This window comes from Nicotiana attenuata, unplaced genomic scaffold, assembly GCF_001879085.1.
Source record: "Nicotiana attenuata strain UT unplaced genomic scaffold, NIATTr2, whole genome shotgun sequence".
In the NCBI taxonomy this organism is placed as follows: Eukaryota; Viridiplantae; Streptophyta; class Magnoliopsida; order Solanales; family Solanaceae; genus Nicotiana; species Nicotiana attenuata.
The window spans coordinates 151,084-166,385 of NW_017671822.1; positions in this window are offsets into that span (position 1 = coordinate 151,084).

Sequence of the window (15,302 nt, forward strand, 5' to 3'; positions counted from 1 at the left end):
ACGCTTTATAAGGTGTATGAGAATCACGGAATGTCTTGAGTGACTATTGGTAAAGGGTGTGCGGTGCATGGAATAGGAAGTTGCTTGGTTGCATTAAGGCAGGGCTACCCTCTGTGATGTCGGAGTGCTAATGAGGCACATGTTGTTTGGTTCGTTTGATCAGGCTAATTGCGGTTCGAGTAGAGTGAATGGTTTTAATGAGTTCAAGATTCCACATATAATAATTGGAGACTTTCAAGTTGTTCTTATGGCTAGAAACTGAGGTTTTGGATTTGTAGGGTGTCAAGACTTGTGCCACTTCTATATCGATTATGGGATTCTATACATCAGTATTAGGAAAATAATGTCTACAGATTCGTAGTAAGACTTTTTAGGGTAGGTATTTTGAATGTGGTGCTTTTGGGAACATTTAAAAGAGTATTCAGCGGGTTGTGAGCCTTAGACTGTGTGGTATTATGCTTGGGTCTCTTGTGGTGATTCTGGGTTGAGGAATTGTGATGCTATAACAAGAAGCAGTATCAGGTTAAAGGTAAATCAGAAGGAGAATCGGATAGATGGGATAGTTTGGTAGTATGCCGAACTAGTATGGCAAGGATATGATTAGTTCTTTGGATGGTTGCGAGGTAATGAGCTTCTACAGGTGTTTCATGGCAATGCTCTTAGGCTTTGGGTGGCCTGCGTAGCTTGGTTGAGTTAGAAGGATTCAGTCATGTCAACTTTGGTTTTGTCAAATAGGGAGACGGAGAGTTCTTGATGATTTCTACTGCGGTTAGAGATGCGTATTTTCTGCGAGAGTAAGAAGCAAGGAATGTGTAGTGATTTTCTTCTAAATGGGATCAATGGAAAGTTCTTGGTTGGTTGAGTACATAGTGGCTTGTGGCTCGGAAGGAATATGAAATTCTCATGTTATTTTAGGATGGTTTGGTATATGCGGTATGTGTGGAGGATGAGATCGGCGTGTGTAAGGTTACGGTTCAGTTCTGAATGGAAGGTCATAAAATTCTTAGGCAGCACGGGCAGTTCCAGATAATTAGAGAAATGGGCTTCAGATGATTTGGGAATGATCTTCAGATGATTAAGGAAATGGTATTGCTAATTGGGGTGATTTAACGAGGGTATATGTTTCAGAAAAAGGCAATGTGATTAAGTTGATGGTAATTTATTAGTATTGCGACACTTTCTTGTTGGATCGACTACTGACATTTGGGTTTGCTTGGTGGTACGGAAGAATCATAAGAGTATCTCTTGTGGGAATGATTGGGTATTAGAGGTGTGTTGTATACTCGGACGGTGGAATTAGAACCGGATATGGTGATTCGTGTGCTATATGGAGTTGGAGACTGGGAGTTCTCATATTCAGGCTATGTTGTGGTTGTGGGTCATGTGTATCGGCACTGTTTAGTGACTATCGGTGTTTGGAGACCCGAGTGGATCTCTTGCTGCTTGGTAAGTTAGATCTTGGATGTAATATTGGGTATATACTGGTTGTCTTCGTGTTGTGTTATTCTAGACTATTGCGCTAAGGCGGCAATGTTGACTATGCCGGGAATGCCACAGATTGAGTGGTGAGGTTCGACGGATTATGTTCTTAGTAGGGTGGTTTTATATTTCGAAGACCCAGCGGATGGCTGGGAAGGATTGTCTTTCTTATTTGGGCTTTCGTGATGAATGTCAGTGTAGAGACTCCCACCATTGATTCAGTTCCGATGGTGAGGGACTTTTCGGATGTGTTCTTGTGGTCGGGCATGTCGCCGGGCAAGGTTGTTGATTTCGGTATTGATTTGATGCTGGGCACCGTATCGTATGGCACTGGCAGAGTTAAAGGAGTTGAGGGACCAGTTTCAAGGTTTCCTTGATAAGGGGTCCGTTGGCAGGCCAATATGGATGTGTGTTCTAACTTGGGTCGGCTTGGTTGGCTCCGAGTTGTAATGTTGAGGGATGTGTTGATTCGGTTGTTATTGAGCTTATCAGTATCTGGGGAGATCTATGAGTTACCTTTCTGTGTTGCGAGGCGTTATGATTTGTTGGTTATAGGCACATATGGTGCGGTTCTATTGGGGTTTCATAGCGGAAGTCGAGCGGAAAGAGTGATTGGGTGTTGCTCAGTGAATGGCGTATCGGTTATGTCCTTTCGGGTTTGTGTGGTGTATGTTATTTGCTTCACCGTGGATATGATGATTTGCTTTGGTTCCAGACATCAAATTGCGCGTGGTTGTCGATTTCGAGCATAGGGACTTGAGGTGTTTCATGTGGACCAGTGTTTGGATAGGGTCGCGCATTGCAGCGAAGTTATGTGGAGGTATGACCTTGCGGGTTAGATTCGTGTATTCTGTTTCTATGATGTGAGACGGGTTCCCGACCTTGTGTTGTAGTAGTACTGGTGAGCTTGAGGTACAACTCTTTCATTGGAGTCATTTTCATGATTCGAGTATGTTCGAACTGTTGCTTATTGGTGCGCGTATTGTGGCTTAGGTCTATATTGATGTGTCATGTCACCAGAGTAGTGTGTTGGATTAGATAAGATCGTTGGGATCATTAATGAATACGAACGGATTCGATTTCAGCATGTTGGAAGGATAATGTCGAGGTTCGGCTCAAAAATTTGCGATGGTCTTTGCCAACGGAGAAGTGGCTTCATGAATGGATGATCTGAGAAATGGTTATTGGCTTATTGCGTGTTTCATTTTTCATTGGAAGTATATGAAAGTGACGGAATGAGACTTTAGTTGATAAGAGGTTTTCTATCGATATTCGGTTGTTGTGTGCGGCTGCTATGATTAGAAGTTATCGCTACCAGTGTTTGAATTAAGTGGTATATCAGGTAATTGCACCTAAGGTTACAGGTATGGTTTGTTACAGTTTGTTCGGACTTATTCACAGTATAAATGTGAGATTCTGATCGTATTGATGATTTCAGAAGTGGAAATGTGGTTCTATGGTTTATGGGCTAGATTGGATTGTGAAATTTCTGTTACAATGTGTTATCGGACCTATATGAGATAGGGTGACGTGGGATCAACCTCGGGTATATGCATGGTAAGATTATTCAGCGATTGGTTGGCTTTTAGAACAACTCTGGACACGGTCGAGGACGAACGTATGTTTAAGTGGGGGAGGATGTAACGACCCGACCGGCCGTTTTGAGCTTTTGCACTTTGCTCGCCAGTTCTCGGGCATGACTTACCTCGTGTAGTGTATTATGACTTATGTAAATTGTTGGTTTTGGTTTTCAGGATAATCGGAATGAATTTGGAAGAACAGTTCCCAGTTTGAAGCTTGAAATTTGAAAGGTTTGACCAATACTTGACTTGTTTGTATGCGATCTTGGATCGGAATTTTTATGATTTGGTTAGCTCCTTTAGGTGATTTGGGACTTAGGAGCGTGCTCGGAATGCATTTTGGAGGTCCGTGGAAGGTTTAGGCTTGAATTGGCGAAATTGAGACTTCGGCGTTTTCCGGTTGATAGGTGAGATTTTGATATAGAGGTCGGAATGAAATTTCGGAAGTTGCAGTAGTTCCCTTGTGTCATTTTGGATGTGTGTGCAAAATTTCAGGTTATTTGGACGTGGTTCGGTTGGATTTTTTATCAAAAGCAGAATTTGGAAGATTTTAGAAAGTTTGGCTTGAATCCGATGTGCTTTGGGTGATTTGATGTTGTTTGAGGTATTTTGACGATTGGAACAAGTTTGAATAAGGTATTAGAATATGTTTGTGCTTTTGGTTGAGGTCCAGGGGGCCTCGAGGTGATTTCGGATGGTTAACGGAAAAGTTTGGATTTTAGTTGCAACTGTTGAATTGCTGCTTTTGGTATTATCGCACCTGCGGATTGGGGACCGTAGGTACGGCGCCGCACGTGCGGGAGATCTATCGCAGAAGCGAAAAAGGGTCAGGTGAGCCGAGACCGCAGAAGCGGTAAGGTGACCGCATCTACGATGTCGCAGATGTGGAAGTTTGGTCACATATGCGATTTAGGCTGGATAAGTGAATTCCGCAGAAGCGGAGGATTTTACCGCAAATGCGGTACCGCAGAAGCGGGTATTCCACCGCAGATGCGAAAATGCCTGGGCCAGAATATATTAATTTCCTTCTTCGCGATTTTTAGAGGGTTTCTTCATTTTTGAACCGTAAAAGAGCTTTGAGGCGAATTTTGAAGAGAGGAAATCATTGTTCTTCATTGAGGTAAGGACGGTAGACCCTAAAACTCGATTAATTGTGATTAAGGAAAAAAATATCAGTGTTTAATTCATGAAAATCAGTAGAAAAAGGTGGAGTTAGGGCTTGAGATTATGAGACCTTCTAGGGATGATTTGAGAGGGCAAACGAACTCTGATTTTTGAGTTCTTTATATGTACGGACTCGTGAGATGATGAAGAACATTTTTGTATAAAGTTTGTCCAGTTCCGGGACGCGGGCCCGGGGGACGGGTTTTGACTGATTTCGGATTTTTGTGCTTAAATTCGATAATTTTCAATTGGAATTCATTCGTTTAGCCTAATTTGATGATAAAATTCTGAACTTGGTAGATTTGGAGCACTCGGAAGTTGATTCGAGAGGCAAGCGTGATGCAGAATAACTTTTCGGGCTAGCTCGAGGTGAGTAATTACTTTAAATGCTATCCTGAGGGTATGAAACCCCGGAATTTCACAGCGTACGACTATGTCGAGGTGACTTACACGCTAGATGACGAGCGTGGGTAGAGCACCGTTGGGGATTGTGACTTAGTCCATCCCGATGATTATTTTACTGTGTATTTGATAGTTAATTGTTAAATATTATTATGTTTTGGACAAAATGCCATATGTGGGCTTCGTGCTAGCTGTTTGAACCCTTAGGGGATTTTTAAATGATATTTTCCTCACTGATTGATTTCATACTGGTGCTCAGTCATACTATATTTTACTATTTTAAAGACTCAGCTATATTATTCTATTTTAAATACATTAAATGATACTTTCAAAGGTATTTGAGCTGAGCTTCATATTTTACTGTGGCCCGAGGGGCTTATGAGATTCTGACCGAGTAAGGCGAGGGCTTGTGTTGTGAGGATACATTTGGGTCAGGCTGCACGCCGCAACAGTGATACATTAATTATGATAATGAGGCCGAGTGCCTGAGATTGTACGCCACGAGGTGGCTTGAGATTTGATATGAGGCCGAGAGCCTGTTTATGATGCCACGAGGTGGCTTGAGATTTGATATGAGGCCGAGAGCCTGTTTATGGTGCCACGAGATGGCTTGATTATGCGCTTGGGCCGTAAGGGGCCCCTTCCGAAGTCTGTACACCCTCAGTGAGCGTGGGTACCCATTGTGATATGAGATATAGCCCGAGGGGCTGGTGTTGTTCTGTGATATAGCCCGAGGGGTTGATTCTGTTGATACTGTGCTCGAGGGGTAGTTATTATGTGTTTATTTATTAGTTGTTTTCCTTATATTGTTTGGCTGTTTAAGAGAGGTTTATGAGATTTCACTGCTTAATTATACTTACTGATTTTGCTATGCCTCTTTAGCTTAATGTTGTGCTTTACGTGGATTTATATTACTCAGTCTTCATTTATTTTTATTACTCACTGAGTTGGAAGTACTCACTTTACTCCCTGCACCTTGTGTGCAAAATCAAGTATTTTCTGAACCCGGTAGCGGGTATTGGTCGATCGGAGGCAGAGTCATCGGAGTTTAGCTTTGCAGCTGCCGGTGTTTGCAGCATACTTTTCTCCCTCTTTATTCTATTAGTCTGTACTTAGTACATTTCAGACTTTGTTAGTTGTATTTAGACCTTAGTAGATGCTCATGACTAGTGACACCCCGGTTTGGGCTGTGTTTGGGTTGTACTTTCGCATTGTTATGATATTATCTGCTACTTAGTATTATTAAGTCATGTTTTAACCTGTTTTATTGCTGTTTAGCTTGTTAACTTCGAATTGGAAATGTGTCGGCTAGCCTTGTCTTCACGAGAGGCACCATCACGATCGGGTCTGGGTTTAGGGTCGTTACAGACGCGCATGCTAGGTGACGAGCGTTTGGGCGTGCACCCTAGAACTTGTGAATTTGTCATTTCCCTGGAACTGCGTAGTCATTTTATCTGAATATTCTTTCTATACTCTATGTGTTAGAGCACCTGAGTTGTGATTCATGCTTGGAAATCATGTTTAGGCTGTATGTTGGCACTTTTGGGACCCACATTGGTCATTGTTTGTTGTTGAGTTATTTTCTTGAATATAGTTATGTACTTAGTTGCATTTCCTCATTTCCTATCTTATCTCAGTCTTTGTTATTGTACATTTTCACATCTCGCATCATTGATTAGGGCTGCATAGTATGCGTGTTGTGAGCCTGTGAGACTTGAAAGATTAGCGACTGAGTTGGGGCCTGAGTGCCGAGCTGTGAGTGATATATGTATATATATGGTTCGGGTTGCCCTCCGGAACGTGCCTTATGTTTATATATATGTGGATCGGGTTACACGCCGCAACGAGCCTTATGACTATATATATGTGGATCGGGTTGGACGCTGCAACGAGCCTTATGGCTATATATATATGTGGATCGGGTTGCATGCCGCAACGAGCCTTATGCCTATGCATGTGTGCTGATTGACGAAGTGTGGCGAGCGAGGATTGAGACGGGCAGATTGAGCACTCTAAGAGAGTGAGTACTTGGGACTACACTGTGTTGCATCACATACGGTATTCACCTCGGCATGTAGATATAGAGATATCATTTTTATATTATCAGTCACATTTGGCGTAGTTTTACATGTGTCAAACTTAACTATTGAACCTAGAAGAACGTCTATTTTCTGCATTGCTAAATTCTATATCTTTACTGTATTGTTAGAGCTCGTCACTGCTTTCAGTTCACGGGTTAGAATTGTTACTTATTGAGTTGGTTGTACTCATGCTATACCTTGCACTTCGTGTGTAGATCCAGGTATTTCCAGGCACGACGGTTGGATTCCTGACATTCCATCAGTTCAGAGATCATCGAGGTAGCTGCCTTGGCGTCCTCAAACCTTGACTCTCCTCCTATATCTTTTAGTCTTATTTTTACTATTCTACTTTCCTAGACAGTGTCCTATTGGTTTGACTGTGTTGATATTTAGATGCTCATGTACTCCGTGACACCCAGATCTTTTGGGAGGATTTTGTATTGAGTTTCAAGTTGATATCCGGTATTTTTGTTAAATTTTAAATTATTTAAACTTATTTCAGCATTTTTGAGCTTTAAAAATCTTAGTATGTGTGAGATGTCGGCTTTCCTAGTACTATGATAGGCGCCATAACGACAAGTCAAATTTTGGGTCGTGACAAGTTGGTATTAGAGCCTAGGTTACATAGGTCTTACGAGTCATGAGCAGGTTTAGTAGAGTCATGCGGATCAGTACAGAGACGTCTGTACTTATCTTCGAGAGGCTGCCGAACCCTTAGAAAACTTCACATTTTTGTACTCTTGTCGTGCGAATTTGTTGATTTCGGTAACTAAACTTCTGACTTTCTATTCTCTCATAGTCGATGAGGACACATGCTACCGAACATCACATACACTCCCCAGTACCACCGGATAGGGCTACGAGGGGTCGAGGTCACGGTAGGGGTTGAGGTGGAGCTGGTACAACAGCTAGAGCAACGCCTGCAGATCCACCAGTTGCTCCAGCTCAGGAGCAGGTAGCAGATACAGTTGAGGCAGTGGGGCCAGCTGAGGCACTAGTTGTGCCCATTGTGATTCCAGGCCTTCAAGAGGCTTTGGCTCAGATTTTGACTGTGTGCACCAGCCTTGCTCAGGCAGTCTCTGTTTTGGCTGCTGCATCCATTTCTCAGGCCGATGACGTACTCAAACTCCCGCCGCCCATACTCTAGAGCAGGTGATGCAGGGACTTTAGACACCAGGGGTACTACCAGCCCAGCCGGTTGCAGCTGCTCAGGCCCAGGTGGTCCCTGTTATGACTGATGATGAGCAGAGGGGACTAGAGAGATTTGGGAGGCTTCAGCCTCCATCATTTAGCGGGGAAGTTAGAGAATGCTCAGTGCTTCTTGGATAAGTGCAAGCGGATTCTTCGCACGACGGGTATTTTGGATAACAGTGGGGTCTCGTTCACTAGGGATGTCTTCAGATGGTGGGAGGCTTATGAGAGGCGCAGGCCGGTCGGTGCAACACCACTTTCATGGCAGGAGTTCTCCGTTCTCTTCTTGGAGAAGTTTGTGTCATAGTCTCGCAGGGTGGAGCTATGCAGACAGTTTGAGCTGCTACATCAAGATGCATATCTGTGACCCAGTACGAGATGAGGTTTTCAGAGTTGGCTCGTCACGCATTTTGGTTGGTTCCCACTGACAAGGAGAGGATTAGGAGGTTCGTTGATGGCCTCACATATCAGCTGCAGTTGCTTATGACTCGGGAGAGGGTATCTGGTACTACTTTTGACGAGGTAGTTGACATTGCTTGACAGATAGAGATGGTCCGTAGTCAGGAGCGTGAGGAGAGGGAGGCCAAGAGGCCTCGAGGTTCGGGCAGTTTCGGTGGTGTTCCTTCTGGAGAGCAGTCCTACTACAACAGGGGTCGACCTTATAGGCCCGCTCAGATAGCTCGTCCAGTTTACCGTGGTGCATCATTCAGTCATGGTTCATATAGTGCTCGTCAGGGTCAGTCATCTCTTAGTGATCTTCCAGCTCAGAGTTCATCCCGTGCTCCTTCAATTCAAGGTTCATCTGCACCGGGTTCTTCTAGAAGGTATCCTGGTTCTTGGGGCCCGGCCCAGTCCCCACCACCATTGTCAGATCGGGCTTGCTACGAGCATGGGGAGCTTGGTCATATCAGGAGGTAGTGTCCCCGCTTCTTGGGAGGTCCAGCTCAGTAGAGGAGTCAGACTACGACTTCAGCACCAGTTACTTCTCCACCTGCCCAGCTAGCTCGGGGTAGATCTTAGGCAGCTAGGGGTCACCCTAGAGGGGGAGGTTGATCTAGTGGTGGTCAGGCCCGATTTTATGCTATTCCTGCCAGGCCAGATATTGTTGCTTCAGACACAGTTATCACATGTATGGTCTCAGTATGCCACATGGACGCTTCTGTATTATTTGACCCTGGCTCTACTTATTCGTATGTATCATCGTATTTTGGTAGTTATCTGGATGTGCCCCGTGAGTACTTAGTTTCATCTATTCATGTATCAACGCCAGTGCGCGATACTATTATTTTGGACCGTGTATATCAGTCATGTGTAGTGACTATCGGAGGATTGAAGACGAGAGTTGATCTCTTATTGCTTAATATGGTTGATTTCGACGTCATCTTGGGCATGGATTGGTTAACTCCACGTCAAGCTATTCTGGATTGTCACGTTAAGACCATGACGTTGGCGATACCGGGTTTGCCAAGGATCGAGTGGAGAGGTTCTCTAGACTATGTTCCCAGCAGAGTGATTCCATATTTGAAGGCTCAGCGGATGGTTGGGAAGGGTTGTTTATCTTATTTGACCTTTGTGAGGGATGTAGTGCCGATACTCCTACTATTGATTCTATTCTAGTAGTGCGAGATTTCCCAGATGTATTTCCTGCTGACCTGCCAGGCATGCCGCCCTACAGGGATATCGATTTTGGTATTGACTTGGTGTCGGGCACTCAACCTATTTCTATTCCTCCGTATCGTATGGCAACGACTGAGTTGAAGGAATTGAAAAAGCAGTTTCAGGAACTTCTTGATAAGGGGTTTATTAGGCCTAGTGTGTCACCTTAGGGTGCACCGGTTCTGTTTGTGAAGAAGAAGGATAGTACTACGCAGATTTGCATCGACTATAGGCAGTTGAACAAAGTTACAATCAAGAACAAGTATCTTTTGTCGCGTATTGATGATCTATTTGACCAGATTTAGGGAGTGAGGGTGTTCTCCAAGATTGACTTGAGGTCTAGGTATCACTAGTTGAAGATTCGGGACTTGGATATTCTAAAGACGACATTCAGTACCTGTTATGGTCATTATGAGTTCCTTGTGATGTATTTTGGGCTGACTAATGCCCTAGAAACATTTATACATTTGATGAACAATGTATTTCAGCCATATCTCGACACGTTTGTCATAGTATTCATTGATGATATCCTGGTGTACTCTCGTAGCCAGGAGGAGCATGCCCAGTATTTGAGGATTGTGTTGCAGCGGTTAAGGGAGGAGAAGATTTATTCCAAGTTCTCCAAGTGTGAGTTTTGGCTCAGTTCGGTGGTGTTCTTGGGGAACGTGGTGTCCAGTGAGGGGATTTAGGTGGATCCAAAGAAGATAGAGACGGTTAAGAGTTGGCCCAGACTGTCGTCAGCTACGGAGATTCGAAGCTTTCTCGGCTTGGCCGGTTATTATCGTCACTTCGTGGAGGGTTTCTCATCTATTGCATCGCCCTTGACTAAATTGACCAGAAGGCTGCTCTTTTCAGGTGGTCCGATGAATGTGAGGAGAGCTTTCAGAAGCTCAATACTGCTTTGACCACATCTCCAGTTCTAGTTTTGCCTTCAGCTTCATGCTCTTATACAATTTATTGTGATGCTTCTCGGATATGTATCGGGTGTGTCTTGATGCAGGAAGGTAGAGTGATTGCTTATGCTTCGCGACAGTTGAAGCCTCATGAGAAGAACTACCATGTTCATGATTTGAAGTTAACTGCCATCGTTCATGCATTGAAGATTTGGAGGCATTACCTATATGGTGTGTCTTGCGAGGTATTTACAGATCATCGAAGTCTCCAGCACTTGTTCAAATAGAAGGATCTAAATTTGAGGCAGCGGAGATGGTTGGAGCTGCTAAAGGACTATGATATTACCATTTTGTGTCATCCCGGGAAGGCCAATGTGGTGGCCGATGCCTTGAGTAGAAAGTCAGTGAGTACGAATAGCCTTGCATTCATTCCTGTTAGTGAGAGATCGCTTGCGGTTGATGTTCAGGCCTTGGCCAACCAGTTCGTGAGATTAGATGTTTTCGAAGCCCAGACAGGTTCTGGCTTTTGTGGTTTCTCGGTTTTTTTTATATGATCACACCAGAGAGCGCTCGTATGATGATCCTCATTTGCCTGTATTTAGGGACACAGTTCAGCACGGTGATGCTAGAGATGATACTATTGGGGATAATGGGATGTTGATGATGCAGGGTCGGATTTGTGTGCCCAATGTAGATGAGCTACGTGAGTTGATTCTTGAGGAGGCCCACAGTTCGCGGTATTCCATTCATCCGGGTGCCGCGAAAATGTACCATGACTTGAGACATCACTATTGGTGGAGAAGAACGAAGAAGGATATAGTGGGGTTTGTAGCTCAGTGCCTTAACTGTCAGCAGGTAAAGTATGAGCACCAGAGACCGGGTGGATTGCTTCAGAGGCTAGAGATTCTAGAGTGGAAATGGGAGCGGATCACCATGGATTTTGTAGTTGGTCTCCCACGGACTTCGAGGAAGTTGGATGCTATTGTGATTGTGGATCGGCTAACACAGTTCATGCATTTCATTCCAGTTGGGACTACATATTCTTCGGAGCGGTTGGCTGAGATTTACATCTGCGAGATCGTCTGACTTCACGGCGTGCCGGTGTCTATCATTTCAGATTGGGGCACACAATTTACATCACAGTTTTAGAGAGCAATACAATGAGAGTTGGGCACTCAGTTTGAGTTGACTACAATATTTCACCCTCAGACAGACGGATAGTCCGAGCACACTATTCAGATATTGGAGGACATACTACAAGCTTGTGTCATTGATTTTGGGGGTTCATGGGATCAGTTTTTTCCCCTCGCGGAGTTTGCCTACAACAACAGCTACCAGTTGAGCATTCAGATGGCTCCGTATGAGGCCTTGTATGGGAGACGGTGTCGATCTACGGTGGGTTGGTTTGAGCCGGGTGAGGCTAGGCTATTGGGTAATGACTTGGTTCAGGATGCTTTGGACAAGGTTAAATTGATTTAGGATCGACTTCGTCTTTTTGGGGTGTAATTCGTGTTTTTGATGTGATTTGAGGGCTCGACTAAGTTCGTATGATGTTTTGGGACTTGATGGAATGCTTGGTTGAGGTCTCGGAGGTCCCTGATGAGTTTCGGATGGTTAACGGATCGATTTTGGACTTGGTGTTATGGCTGAAGATTTTCTGGTATCCGTATCTTGGTTCCTTATATAGGATCGCGTGGACTGGTCCGCGATCGCGTAGGCTTGTTTGGGGCAGTGGTGATTTTGCCTTATGCATTCGCGAGTGGTGATACGAGTTTGCGTAGGATTGTCTAGGTTGTGCATCGCGAACGCGTGGGCAATGTCACGTTCGTGAAGAGGTGAGGAGGCAATTGGGTGTCACGCGTTTGTGCCTCGTGATTGCGTAGGTTGGAGGAAGATGTGGTATGCGTTTGCGTGGAGGTATTCATGTCTGCGTAAGGTAAGCTGAGGGGCAGACTGTTTTGTGCTTTGCGATCGCGAGGCAATTTCCGTGATCGCGATTAAGGATCACTGGGCAGATTTAAAAGTTTCAAAAATGTGGTTTTGAGGTTATAATGCAAAACTTGATTTCGGAGCTCGGTGGGAGGTAATTCTTGGAGAGATTTTTATGTCGTGATTGGACTAAGTGATTCCTACCTAGTTTTGGTTATTTTCCATGATTATGTCTTTGATTTCATCATTAAATTAGTGATTCCGGGTAAAAAATTGGGGAAAAAGGAAGAAAGTGCTTAGGCCGAATTTTGGGGTTTTGATCGGGATTTTGGTATCGGATTTTGAGTGATTTTGGTATGGGTGGACTTGTGGTTGAATGGATGTTCGGATTTTGTGACTTTTATCCAATCCGGAGATGTGGGCCCGAGGTCCGACTTTTGAGTTGACTTTTTAACTTTTGATTAAGAGCTTAGTATTTTCTTATGGAATTGATTCTCTTAGCTCATGTTGATTGTATCAAATTGTTTGTGGCTAGATTTGAGGAATTTGGAGGCCGTTTTGCGAGGCAAAGGTGTGTTGGAGTAGAGATTTGCTCGGATTGAGGTAAGTAACACTTCCAAAATTTATTATGAGGGTATAAAACCCCGAATTACGTGCCATGTGATCGATATTGAGGTGACGCACATGCTAGGTGACGAGCGTGTGGGCGTGTACCGTAGAACTTGTGAATTTGTCATTTACCTGGAACTGCGTAGTCATTTTATCTGAATATTCTTTCTGTACTCTATGTGTTAAAGCACCTGAGTTTTGATTCATGCTAGGAAATCATGTTTAGGCTATATGTTGGCACTATTGGGACCCACATTCGTCGTTCTTTGCTGTTGAGTTATTTGCTTGAATGTAGTTATGTACTCAGTTGCATTTCCTCATTTCATATCATATCTCAATCTCTATTATTGTACATTTTCACATCTGTATCATTGATTAGGGCTGCTTAGTATGAGCGTTGTAAGCTCGTGAGACTGGAGAAATTGGTGGTTGAGTTGGGGCTTGCCGAGCTGTGAGTGATATATGTATATATTTGGATCGAGCTGCATGCCGCAACGAGCCTTATGGATATATACATAAGACTCATTGCGGCGTGCAACCCAATCCATATATATATATATATATATACACACACACACACATATATATATATTTGTGGATCGGGTTGCATGCCGCAACGAGTCCTATGCCTATGCATATAGTGCTGAGTGACCGAGTGTGGCGAGCGAGGATTGAGACGGGCAAATTGAGCGCACTAAGAGAGTGAGTACTTGGGATTACACTATGTTGCATCACATACGGTATTCACCTCGGCATGTAGATATAGAGAAGTAATTTTTATATTATCAGTCACACTTGGCCTATTTTTACCTGTGCTAAACTTAACTTTTGAACCTAGAAACATGTCTATTATTCTACATTACTAAATTTCGTATCTTTACTGTATTGTTAGAGCTCTCACTACTTTCAGACCACATGTTAGACTTGTTACTAATTGAGTTGGTTGTACACGCTACACACTGCACTTCGTGTGTAGATCTAGGTATTTTCGGGCATGGCGGTTGCTGATTCCTGACATTCCATTAGTTTGGAGATTATCGAGTTAGCTGCCTTAGCATCCGCAGACCTTGACTCTCCTCCTAATGCGGATATGTCTTCTTTTTTCATTGTACACATTCTTTTTTTGGCAATTCCAATTGCCGCCTGTGAGTCACAATGTAGAGAAACTAGTGAAGCTTGTCTTCTCCATAAAGGCACGTCTGCCAATAAGTTTCTCAACCACTCGGCTTCTTGCCCTGCCAACTCAAGTGTAATAAATTCAAACTCCATAGTAGATCGTGTTATACAAGTCTGTTTTGAATATTTCCATGAAATAGCACCTGCACCCAATGTAAACACATAGCCACTAGTGGAGCTAACTTTATCATTGTTAGTAACCCAGTTTGCATCACAAAATCTTTCTAAAACAACAGGAAATTTATTGAAATGCAAATACCAATCCATAGTACCTATCAAATATCTTAGCAAATGACAAAAAGCATTCCGGTGTTCACTACTGGGGTCGTGAGTATATCTACTCAATCTACTAACAACATAAGCAATATCAAGTCGTGTATAATTCATGAGAAATATTACGGTACCAATTATCTTAGCATATTCAGTTTGAGAAATACAGGATTCCTTATTCTTTCTCAAGTGTATGCTAGGATCATAAGAAGTTTTCATAGGTGTTACATCAAAACAATTAAACCTATTCAATATTTTCTCAATATAATGAGACCGAGATAACAAAAACCATTAGAAGTTCTTTTGATTTTAATCCCTAAAATCACATATGCTTCTCCAAGATCTTTCATTTTAAATTTAGAAGACAAAAAGTTCTTAGTCTCATTAACAACATTCACATTAGGGCCAAAGATTAACATGTCATCCACATACAGACATATAATCACACAATTTGATCCTATCATCTTGGAATAAACACAAGTATCAGATGCATTAACAACAAAATCATTACCTACTAATGTGCTATTAAACTTTTCATACCATTGCTTAGGTGGCTATTTTAGACCATACAGAGATTTCCTCAATTTGCATACTTTATTCTCCTATCCTTGGATCAAAAATCCCTAATGTTGAGACATATAGATCTCTTCCTCAATTTGCACTAACCTCATGTACATCATTTTGTTGGGGAGTATAGTGAGCACTACATCATTTCTGTCTAATTGATTTTCTACTTCTGCCTTGTATTTCAAAAATATGCTTTCAGCCTCATCTTTTGACTTAAGAAGATATACCTTAGTGTATCTAGAAAAGTCATCTACAAAGGTGATGTAGTATTTCTTTCCTCCCTTACTAACAGTATTCCTGAAATC